Here is a 12,876-nt window from a genome sequence, read left to right as displayed (position 1 = left end):
AAGGGATACTCTAGAGAGAGATAAAGATCACCACGGTTCCAGGAAGCAGCAGAGGAAGATCACCCCAACAAGACAGGCAACTGAATGAAGGGGAAATGTGGAGGGCCATCAACAGGAGGATAGCAGGGCAGAGACAAACCAATGTATGCTGGCTGTAACCATTAATGTAGATGGCCTCAGGTCAGCAATGAAAAGAAACACAGGGAGAGTGGGTCAAGAAACAAGATCCACTGATATACTGCATACAAGAACCACGTTTGACTGGAAAGGAAATTCACAGACTGAAAAATCAAAGGAAAGGAAACAATTGATTCATACAACAGGATACCAGAAAGAAAGGAAGGGTAACTTGTATATCAACTGCAGGATAGATAAGAAAGATAGGGTATTTTCATACAACGGAAAGTTACCTAGATATAAAGTAGAATAATCTCATGGCTTTTGTAGGTAAATGGATGCAACTGGAGATCATGTTCTTGGGTAAAATAGTTTGAACTCATATGTAAGAGTGAACTCGGGTGTAGATAACAGCAGGAGTCAGAGGGATCCAAAAAGCGTAACAGATATTATAAAAGTAATAGGGGAAGAAACACCTAGAAGGAATGTGGCAACCACTGTTAATTTCTTACTGTCTTTCTTAACTCTTGTGTTGTTTTCACAATTTTGTTAGGTTTGCTTTTGTTGTGTCTTGTTTTGTTAGATGTTACTGTCAGATGATATGAGCAGCTATTTTGAACCCAAAAGGATGTAGTATGATAACCATGATTGGTTTCTGATTATCTTATTTTGAAGTCCTATAATGCTTTCATTTGTTTGTTTAATTGTTTTTATTCTGTTTTGTTTGATTTTATTATGTGTATGGTATGATCAGCTGTTTTGAAGAAAATGAGGCATATGGTAACCATTGCTGATTTCCTATCATCTTGTTTTGTGGTCATATAATGCTTTTGTTTTGGTTGGTTCTATTGTGTTTTGTTTCAGTTGATTTTACTATGTGTAATAGTATGAGCAACTGTTTTGAAGAAAATAAAATATTATAGTAACCATTATTCATTTCCTTTTATCTGGTTTTGAAATCCTATAATGCTTTCATTGTTTTGATTGGCTTTATACTATTTTGTTATGCTTTATATTATTGTGTGTGAAGGCATGGTCAACTATTTCACAGAAACAAGAGACATTATAGTAGCTATTTTTGATTTCCTGTTGTCTTGTTTTGAAGTCCTGTGCTGGTTGCATTGTTTTGTTCTGACCTGCTTTGTTCAGTTTTGTTTTGTTTTGTTCTCTTTAAAATTAAAAAAAAGTATTAATAATGGGATGTGCTGAGAAAGAGATTGTTAGGATCTGTCTGTCTGTCTATCAATCATCTGTCTATTCTCTGTTCTTCCTGGAGGAACAATTAATAAAACAACTTGAGATTAAATCCAGCACAAAAAAAGATGCAATTGGGAGATGTTGTACACATGAGATATGTAAGGCTTCTTCTGGCATAACACAGCTTTCCATTTTACAGTCAAGTTACTTTTTAAATTGAAGGAGCACACTATAAAGTAATGATAAAAGTATTGTTACAATTATATACCATAATTATATGTGCTATACTTTTATAGTATGTAAAAACTTTCAACAAGCAGGTTTTTTAATGCTAATATCAGGAAAAACATATATGATGTGTTGTACCACAATATTACTGTGATTATGACATCACTACATAGGAATTTTTCAATTCCACTATTAGGCCACTGAAACCTATTGGGTACATTATTGACTTAAACGTCATTATGTAGTGTATGATTGTACACATCTGTGTATGTATTTAATTCTATGCAACTTTATTTCATATGCAGAACCATATAACTATTACCATGATCAAAGTATAACACCATTCAATCACTATAAATGTCCTTATATCTTTCAGTACTAGGCGTTTTCTTGCTTATTTACTCCTATTTTCCTAACCTCTAAACTGTTCTGTTTATAATTTTGCTCTTTTGGAATTCCATATAAGTAGAACCACATGATATGTAGCCTAAAATTGTCTTTTCACTCAGAATAATTCTTTGGAAACCTATCTAATTTGTTTTTGTTGTTTTTAGTTGCTGTGTGGTATTATATAGTATGAATGTGTCACAAATTTTGCAGCCTTTTCTCACTGAAATTATTTGGATTGTTTCCATTTTAAAAAAAACGTATTATAAGCAAAGTGGCTATGAACGTTTGCATGTATAGTTTTGGATGAACATAAATTTTATTTATGTTCCCAAGTACAATTGCTAGACTACATGGTAATTGCACATCTATCAAATTGTCCCATGACAGCTTTTCTGTTTTTAATTCCCAGAAGCAACATAAAAATGTTCTGGCTTCCCAGAAAAACTGCCAGCATTTGGTATTATAATTAATTTTAATTTTCATAATTCTGATAAGTGTATAGCAAATCTTACAGTTTTAGGGTTTCATTTTTCTAATGGAAAATGATGTTGTAAGACTTCTCAGTTACCACCTATTTTTCTTCTCTGGTTGTATATGATGGCATCTTTTCAGTTCTTTTGACCATCATTCTAATTGAATTTTTAATATTATTGAATTTTGAGATACTATTGAGTTTTTAATATGGTCAAGATATCCTGTCATTTGTTCTTCATATAGCTTCCTTTTTAAAATTGTTTTGGGGTGGGGATTTAGCTCACAGGCATAAGCACCTGCCTGGCAAGTGTGAGGTCATGAGTTTGATCCCTGGCACTAAAAAAAAATTAAAAAATAAAAAAAAATCCCCAAATACCCCCAAAACAAATACAAACAGAAAATTTTTATTTTAATGAGAATAAAACCAAAAGAACAACAACTACAAATAAACAAAGAAACAAAACAGAATAAAGCCAATCAGAACAGTACAATGAAAGTGATACAGGACTTCAAAACAATATAATAGGAAGTCACCAATAGTTACCATGCCTCTTGTTATCTTCATAATAGCTGCCCATACCATCACACATAATAAAATTGAACAAATTAAACAGAATAAAGCCAATGATAAATAACATTTAAGGAAGAAAGATTATTTGGGCTCATGGTTTCAGAGGTTGTGGTTCAGGGTCACTTAATGCTGTTGTTTCAGGGCTGTAATGCACAGTACAGCACACTGAGAGATCATGGCACTGGAAGCCTGTTCACCAGGGGGCAGCCAATAAAAAAAGAGAAAGAGGAGGCTGGGATTCCCCTGCCCCTCAAGGATATGTCCTAGAAGACCTGACAGGCTTCCAAGAGATCTGACTTCTTAAAGGTTACACCACCTCTCAAAATTTCCACAGGCTGAATTCTATCCCTTTATCACATAGGCCATCAGTGTCTATTTAAGATCTAAATCATAACACATTGCCACTGATCCCCAAATGCACGTGTCCGTCACACAGTGCACACTACATCCAGTCCATCACTAAGAACCTGCAGAATCTTAACATTTTAAGCATTTCCTCTCTCTCTCTCTCTCTCTCTCTCTCTCTCTCTCTTTCTCTCCTTTTATCTCTCTTTCTCGCTTTCTTTTATCTCTCTCTCTCTCTCTCTCTCTCTCTCTCTCTCTCTCTCTCTCTCTTTTTGTGCTGGAGATCAGACTCATGACCTTGTGCTTGCCAGGCAGGTCCTTACACCACTGAGCTAAATTCCCAGCCCACTCTCTGCCTTTCCTTCAGCCTTCTGGTCCCTTGAGCCTTCATCTAAACCACTCATAAGCTCCACTTATAGTGTTCTGGCTTTCTTTAGTCTGAATCTTCAAACTTTTCCAAATTCTTCTCACAAAATAGATCCAAAGATTTTTGACTGAGATTTTCAGATACAGTCTCAGCAAAGACCATACATCTCCACAACAATTTTCTGTTAACTTTCCACTGCTGAGAAAAAAATACCAGATACAAACAACTTATGAGTAGGAAAGACTTGTTTTGGCTCATGGTTTCAGACGTTTCTTTCTGTATTCTCTTAGCTTTGTTGCTTTGGACCTGTGGTAGTAGACTACATCATGGTGGGGAGCATGTAGCAGAGGAATCTACTGATTTCTTGATAGCTTAGAAACAAAGAGGAGATAAAATACCTGACACAAACAACTACCCCCTTCAATCACTTTCCTTCAATGAACCAACAATCTATCAGTTTGATCTACTTCTTAGTTTCCACCACACATACTCAACAGTGCCACAAAATGGAGACAAAACCTTTAAAAGATGGACCTGTGAAGGACATTCAAGATTCAACCTATTGCAACCCATAAGATTATAAGATATTGCTGAGAAAAATATATATAAAGGTAGAAAAGGATTCAGGACTAGTTCATTTGGGATCAACCTTTAGATATGGGGATAGAAAGAGGATTTAGTGGAAGAGAGAAAGAGGAAGCATCTATGTATGTAGGTGACTAGCAAGATGGTATAAACCTGAGTGCCACCGAGTGATCCTGAAAACTCCAGGATCCCAAAATTTTCAGACACAAGCTATTGTAAAAGGTGTTGTTTCCCTAAGTTCTCTTTCAGTGAGTTATTTGTGTAAAAGAATGCTATTGAGTTCTCAGTTCTCAGTGCTCACTGCTGAATTTGCTTATTAATTTAATTTAAATTAATTTAACTTAATTTAATTTAAATTAGTCTTTGGATGGAGTTTTTGGGGTCTTCTATGTAAAGTATCATGTCATTTGCAAATAGTGATAATTTAACTTCTTTCTTTCCTATCTTCATTCCTTTTATTTCTTGCTCTTGTCTAATTGCTATGGTGACATTTCTAGAACTATATTGAATAGGAGTGGTGATAGTGGAGTCTTGTTTCTGATTTTAGAGTAAAGGCTTTCAGTTTTTGGCTATTTAATATGATGCTGGCCATTTGTTTGTCCTAGATGGCTTTTATCTGATTGAAGTAGAAACCACCTATTCCAGTTTTCTGCGTGGCTTTTATAAGTGAATGGATTTTTGGACTTTATCAAAAACTTTTTCTGCACCTATTGAGATGATCATATGATTTTTGTTTGGTTCTGTTGATATGGTGTATTATATTTACTGATTTGCATATGTTGAACTATCGCTGCACTCCTGGAATGAATCCCAGTTGTTCATGGTGAATAATCTTCTTGATTATTTGCTGCATTCTAGTTGGGAGTATTTTATGAGAATTTTTGCATCAACATTCATTAGGGAAATTGGCCTATCGTTCTTTTTGATTGGGTCTGGTTTTTGTATCAGTATAATACTTGCCCGCAGAAATTAGTTAGAGAGATTGCTTTCCTTTCAATTTCATTGAAGAGCTTGAGGAGTATTGCAGTTAAATGTTGCCTAAATTTTTTGTAGAATTCAGCAGTGAATCGATCAGGACCTGCGCTTTTCTTTGTTGGTAAAGTTTTAATTACATTTTCAATTTCATTAATGGATATTAGGTTATTGAAAATTTTTATATTGATTCAGCTTTGGTAATTCATACATTTCTAGGAATCTATTCCTTTCTTCTGTGTTTTTCATACTTTATGAATAAACATTTTTGAAGTACATATTGATGATCATCTTAATTTACTCAGAATTTGAATTGCTTTTCATCCCTTTTACTAATTGCACGAATTTAAGTATTTTCTTTTCTTTTATTGATAAAGTTGGCTAGTGGTCTATCAGTTCTGTTTATTATTTCAAAGAACCAACTCTTTGATTCATTAATTCTTTATGTCATTTTCTTGGTTTCAATTGTGTTAGCTTCTGCTCTGATTTTTATAATTTCCTCCCTTCTATGAGCTTTGGGCTTGACCTGCTCTCCTTTTTCAGACAGTGTGAGGTGCAGCATTAAGTTGTTAATTTATGCTTGTTCTGTTTTCCTGATGTGATGATTCTTTGCTATGTATTTCCCTCTAGGACTTGCTTTCATAGAGTTCCACAGGTTTTGGTATGTTGTATCTACAATTTCATTGAATTGTAGATAATGTTTAATTTCTTCTTTAATTTCCTCTGTAACCTTTGACCCATTTAGATTTTAATTTAGTACATGGTGATAGACATGGGTCTAGCTTTAGTTTTCGGCAAATGGAGAGCCAGTTTTTCTAGCACCATTTGTTAAAGAGACTGTCGTTCTTCCAGTGAACCTGCTTGGCTCCTTTATCAAAGATAATGTGGCTGAGTGTGTTTGTAGTTGTGGTTGTATCTTCTAATCTATTCCATTGATCTTCGGTTCTGTTTTGATTCCAATACCATGTTGATTTTACTACTGTTGCTTTGTAGTATAACTTCAAGTCAGAGATTGTGATGCCTCCTGCTTTGTCTTTGTTGCTTAGAATTGCCTTTGTGATTCTAGGTCTCTTCTGGTTCCAGATGAAAGTTAGGAGTGATTTCTCTAGATCTATAAGGTATGTTGATGGTATTTCTATTGGGATTGCCTTGAATCTGTATAACAGTTTTGGGAGAATGGCCATTTTCACAATGTTTATTCTTCCTATCCATGAACAAGGGATGTCTTTCCATTTTCTGAGATCATCTTCAATTTCTTTTTTCAGTGTATTATACTTTTCACTGTGTAAGTCTTTCACTTCTTTCATAAGAGTAATTCCTAAATATTTCATTTTTTTGCTTGCTAATGTGAATAGTCCAGTTTCTCTTATTTCCCTCTCTGTGATTTTGTTGTTCGTGTATAGGAATGCTATTGATTTCTGAGTATTGATTTTGTATCAAAATTACTGAATTTATTTATTGTATCTAAGAGTCTTTCAATGGAGTTTAGGGGGTCTTCTATGTAGAGTATCATGTCATCTGCAAAGAATGATAATTTAACTTCTTCTTTTCCTATCTTTACCCCTTTTATTTCTCTCTCTTGCCTAATTGCTCTGGCTAGTACTTCCAGTACTATATTAAATAGGAGTGGTGATAAAGGACATCCTTGTCTTGTGCCTGATTTTAAAGTAAAGGCTTTCAATTTTTGGCCATTTAGTATGATACTGGCTGTTGTTTTGTCATAGACGGCCTTTATTATATTGAGGTAAAGACTATCTATTCCAATTTTCTGTAAAGTTCTTATCATGAATAAATGTTGGACCTTATCGAAGGCTTTTCCTGCATCTATAGAAATGATCATGTGATTCTTACTTTTGGCTTTATTGATATGGTGGATTACATTTATTGATTTGCGTATGTTGAACCATCCTTGCATTCCTGGGATGAATCCCACTTGGTCATGGTGTATAAACTTCTTGATGATTTGCTGGATCCTATTTGCCAATATTTTATTGAGGATTTTTACATCTGTGTTCACTAGAGAGATCGGTCTATAGTTCTCTTTTTTAGTTGGGTCTTTCTCAGGTTTTGGTAGTAGAGTAATATTTGCTTCCAGGAATGACTTAGGAAGGATTGCTTCCCTTTCAATTTCATTGAATAGTTTGAGGAGTGTCGGCATTAGGTCTTCTTTGTATTTCTTGTAGAATTCTGCAGTGAATCCATCTGGGCCTGGGCTCTTCTTTGTAGGTAAGGACTTAATTACATTTTTAATTTCATTAACAGAGATTGGGTTATTCAACAGTTTTACATCCTTTTGATCTAGCTTTGGTACTTCATATGTTTCTAAGAATCTGTCTATTTCTTCTGTGTTATTAAACTTTTGGGAATAGAGGTTTTTGAAATAGGTGTTGATGATCTTCTGTATTTCTATTGGGTCTGTAGTGATTTCACCTTTTTCATTTCTTATTGCATGAATTTGAGCTTTTTCTTCCCTTTTTAAAATAAGGTTGGCTAGGGGCTCATCGATTTTATTTATTCTTTCAAAGAACCAGCTCTTTGATTCGTTGATTCTTTGGATTGTTTTCTTAGTCTCTATTGCATTGATTTCTGCTCTGATTTTTATAATTTCCTCTCTTCTTTTGGCTTTGGGCTTGACTTGCTCTTCTTTTTCTAGCTGTTTGAGGTGTAGCATCAAGTTATTTATTTGTATTCATTCTGTTTTCCTGATGTGGGAACTCAGTGCAATAAATTTTCCTCTGAGGATGGCTTTCATTGCATCCCACAGATTCTGGTAAGTTGTATCTGCATTTTCATTTTCTTGTAGGTGTTGTTTAATTTCTTATTTAATTTCTTCTGTGACCCACTGATTACTCAAGAGTGTGTTATTCAGTTTGCATGTTTTTGTGGGATTTTTGCAGTATCTTTTATCATTAATTTCTAATTTCAAAGTGCTATGATCTGATAACATGCAAGGGATGATTTCAACTCTTTTGCATTTGTTTAAATATGTTCTGTGAGCTAATATATGGTCTGTTTTAGAGAATGACCCATGTACTGCTGAGAAGAATGTGTATTCTGATATTGTTGTGTGGAACATTCTGTATATGTCTATCAAGTCCATTTGTTCACAGGTGTGGTTCAGTTATGTTATTTCTTTGTTCATTTTGTGTCTGGTTGATCTGTCCCTTGGTGTCAATGGCATGTTAAAGTCTCCTGTTACAATTGTGTTACTGATAATTTGAGTTTTCATTTCTGTTAATAGTTATTTTATATAACTGGGTGCTCTGGAGTTTGGTGCATATATATTTAAGATAGTTATCTCTTCCTCTTGGAGTTTTCCCCTAACGAGTATAATAGTGACCTTCTTTGTCCTTTACGATCATTGTGGGTTTAAAGTTCACATTGTCTGCAAACAGAATGGCTACTCCTGCTTTTTTTTGGATTCTGGTTGCGTGAAGTATTGTTTTCCATCCTTTGACTTTCAGTCTGTGAGTATCCTTCTGGGTTAGATGGGTTTCCTGTAAACAGCATATGGTTGGATTTTGTTTCTTGATCCATTCTGCTAGTCTGTTTCTTTTGATTGGTGCATTGAGACCATTTACATTAATGGTTATTACTGTTAAATGCTGGTTTATTGTTGACATGTTATCTCTCTGCTGTTGCATCTTTATCTTTCTGTTCTGTTTAATTATCTGCTTTGCTCAGTGTTTTTTTTTCCTTTGTGTATCTAAACTGTCTTTCAATATTTTTTGCAGGGTTGGTTTGGTGTTCATGAAGTTCTTCAGCTGTTCTTTGTCATGGAAGTATCGTATTTCATCATCAATTTTGAATGATAGTTTTGCAGGATACATCAATCTAGGTTGGAAATCATTTTGCTTTAGGATCCGGAATACTTCACTCCACGCTCTTCTTGACTTTGTTGTTTGTGCTGAGAAGTCTGCTGTGATTCTGATTGGTTTTCCTTTATAAGTGATCTGTCTTTTCTCTCTGACAGCTTTTAATAATCTATTCTTATGTTGGATTTCTGGGATGGTGATTATTCTATGTCTGGGTGTAATTTTATTTTGCTTATGACTATTTGGAGTTCTATATGCTTCACTGATCCTATGTCGGTCTCTGATCTCATGCTTGGGAAATTTTCAGCTATTACTTCTCTAAATATCCTCTTGACATCCTTTATGTTATCTCCTTCTTTTTCATTAATCCCTATCATTCTTATGTTATTCTTCTTTGCATCATCTTGCAGTTGTTGAATTGTTGTTTCCTGAATCCTTGTTATTTTTAAAATATCTTTCCTTTACTGTTCACTAGCTGCTATCCTGTCTTCAAGGTCTGAAATTCTATCTTCGCTTTCATTAAGGCGGTTTTTACAACTTTCAGTGGAGATTTTTATTTCCTGTATATCTCTGTGCATCTGCATTATGTATTCTGTTTGTTTCTTATATTGCTCGTCTAGGGATTCTATCTTTTTGTTTAGTTCCTCCAATTTTTTATCTGTGTTTTCTTTAGATATATTCAGAATCTCTTTCATTTCTTTTATCATTTCTTCTTTTATCTGGGAGATTATTTCAAGTTTGAATTTCTTTAAAGCTTCCTGGAGTTGCTTGGTAATTTCAGTAGCTATTGTGTCCAATATTTGAGCTGAATGGCATATATTTTCTTCTATATACATTGCTCCTAGGGTTTCTTGAGATGCGCTGGAGGTTTGAGGTTGTAATTTGATCTTTCGTTTTGTCATTTTCCTATGTTTCTGTGTTTCAAGTGTTATTTGAAAGCTTAATCAGGGTCTGTTGGAAATCCTCTTCTATGTTTGCAGCTCCTGAGACTCTGGCACCCAGTTACCCCAAGCCATTCGGCCTGCAGAACCAGTGGCCCTCCTCTGCCTGTTCAGAACTCTGCAGTTCTAGATAAGCTGGGCCTCAGGGACACTGTGCGCCCACCTGCCCTTTGGAAGCTCCACAGCTCTCCTAGCCCTGGGATGCTGCGGCGGATGTAGCGGCCTCAAACCCACCTCTCCACTTCACTGAACCCGGAAGCCTGGAGGGTCCCAAACAGTCTGAGCTTTGGGCAGAGTGCGCTGAGCACTCACCACAGGCCGTGCTGCCTCTGGAACCTGCGATCCTCCCCTGCTTGCTGAGATAACCACAGTCCTCCAGACACATGGGGAGGCTGATGCAGTTGCCCCAGATCAGCCCAGCCCCTCCTCTGCACACCGATGGTGGGGTGCTGGCGGAATATTGTTTTCCATACCTTGACTTTCAGCCTGAGTTTCCTTTCAAGTCAGATGTGTTTCTTATACACAGCATATTGTTAGATTCTGTTTATTGACCCAGTCTGTCAATCCATTTCTTTTAATTGGTGAATTGAGGCTACTTACGATGATGGAAATAAATGATATGTACTGGCTTAGTTTTCTCATGGTATTTTCTTATTGTTGGTTCACTGCTTTTCCCCTCTGTTTAATTGCTTGCCCTACCTGGTGTTTCTTTCTGTTGTAGGCATTTTTGCCTCTTTCTAGTGTGTTTTTGAAGACTCTTTGTTGGGTTGGTTTGGTAGACATGAATTTCTTCAGTTGTTGTTTGTTATGGAAGTATGTTATTTCTCCATTAATTTGCAAAGAAAAGTTTTCAAGGTACATCAATCTGCGCTGAAAGTTTTTTTTTTTTTTTCAGGGCTTGAAATACTTCACTCTTGATGATTTGTGTTACGAAGTCAGCTGTGAATTTAATGGGATTTACTTGATAGGTGAGCTGTTCTTTTCTGTAACAGTTTTAGTATTTTGTTTTATGCCAAATTTTTGGCATCTTGATTATCATGTATGTGAGTGTGATTTCTTTTTGTTACAGCAGTTTGGAATTCTATATGTATCACATCTGTATATTAAAGACTTTTCCTATGCTTGGGAAATTTTCTGCCATTACTTCTGCAAATAGTTTTTTTATGACTCCTGAATTTTCTTTGACACTTGTCAGTCTTACATTGTTTTTCTTTGCATTGTATTGATGCCGTTAGGTCACTGTTTCATGATTTCTTGGTATTTTAAAAAGTTCTTTCCATTTGTGATCACTAGCTGCAACCCTGTTCAAGGTTTGAAACTCTACCTTCAGTTTCATTCAATTGGTTTTGCCAGGTTTCAGTGGAAATTTTAATTTCCCAAATAGCTCTTTGAATTTGTTTCATGCATTGTGGCTTTTTTCCCCAATATTCATTCAATATTTCCATCATTTCTCCATTCTCCTGCAGTTTTTTTTTAATCTGTGCCTTCCTTTCTTTTAACTCTGTCTTTAAGGTTGTCATTTCTTTCTTCATCTGAGAGATTATTTCTAATCTGATATCCTACATAGCCTCATAAATTTCTTTTTTTTATTACTTGCTATCTTTTCTGAAATTTCAGGTATATAACTTTCTGTGTCCTCTATTTTGATGTCTCCTGTACTTGTTCCTAATGGACTAGGTGTTTTTCATTTTGTCATTTTTCACCTTTTGGGCTAATATTTTGATGTTTTTAACCCTGCTAGTCTTAACTGTCCACCATGTGTATCTTAGCGTCCTATTATGTGGCTGACGTTTATCCAGTTGCTGGGTTCTACAATGTAGGGGAGGGGCAAGTAACCTGAATTCTTCCTGCAGAGCCTTTTGGGTGAATCCTGTATTCTTCTTAGGCTAACTAGCCTAGGAGTATCCATGTAAGGCAATCCTTAACTGCTATTATTACTGCAGCTTCAGGCTGTTACAAGCCACCAGATCCACTTGTCTGTCATGTGTGCCTCAGCTGGGGCTTCACCAAGCTGGGGGTCTTGTAGGCCCTTTCAGGTTCTCCAGTTGGGGAAAAGCCTAGTCAGCACTCTTACCCATCCACCCAGGATTCTGTATGGAAGGATTCATCCACATTCTTGCTAGCATGAAAAGGTTCTACAGCTGGGGGGGAGGGTTTGTTAAGGCTCCAGTTGACTCACTGAGGCCCTTTACTTGAGGGGGAAACTCACCACACTGTCCTTGGGCCACTGAGGTCCTCTGTGTAGAGGGACGCCTTGCTGAGGCTACCACCAGCCCACCCAGGTACTTCAGGTGGTGGAAGGGGTTGCTGACAGTCCATTGGCTGCTGAGGTCATCCAGGTGCACAGAAATGGTGGCTGATGATCCTGTCAGCTGCTGAGGTCTTTCAGGTGTGGGGAAAAGACTGCCAAGGCTTCATGCAGCTGTAGAGGTCATCCAGGTGTGAGGGAAGGGCATTCAACAATCCTATCAGCTTCCGAGGTCTTTAAGGTGCTGGAGAAGAGCAGCCAAGGCTCCCCTCGGCTGCCAAGGTCATCCAGGTGCAGGAGGAAAGGGCAGCCAAAGATCCCATGGGTTGTTGAAGCCCTTCAGGCGCAGGCAGAGGGTAAACCAAGCTCCCACAGCTGGTGAGGTTATCCAGATGTGGGGGAAGGGCAACTGAATTCTGGGAAAACTTTTAAATAATACTGCAAATTACATTATATTGTATACTAGGTAAACATCACAATTAACAAAGTTCTGACAACATGGAGCATTCATGAGATTGCTTCAAAATTCCTGTAAGTGAATTATATACAGTATTTGTCCTTATTATCTTCGGAAACTTTCTATCAGCTTTTAAGTTAACTTCAAGATATGCATTTCCAAGACAGTG

General features: G+C 36.4%; 1 long non-coding RNA gene across 1 annotated transcript in view; it reads left to right on the top strand.

Annotated features, from left to right (window-relative positions):
* Nucleotides 1-10,634, top strand: part of LOC134477671 (uncharacterized) — a 28,315-nt gene extending 17,681 nt beyond the window's left edge. Inside the window, exon 2 of the long non-coding RNA XR_010049802.1 lies at nt 10,042-10,634. This is a non-coding gene — a long non-coding RNA (uncharacterized LOC134477671). The remainder of the gene's footprint in view (nt 1-10,041) is intronic.
* The last annotated feature ends 2,242 nt before the right edge of the window (nt 10,635-12,876 follow it).

Source organism: Cavia porcellus, unplaced genomic scaffold (assembly GCF_034190915.1).
Source record: "Cavia porcellus strain 051 isolate PalLab524CR breed Dunkin Hartley unplaced genomic scaffold, mCavPor4.1 scaffold_9, whole genome shotgun sequence".
In the NCBI taxonomy this organism is placed as follows: Eukaryota; Metazoa; Chordata; class Mammalia; order Rodentia; family Caviidae; genus Cavia; species Cavia porcellus.
This window is presented reverse-complemented; position numbering and strand designations above follow the sequence as displayed.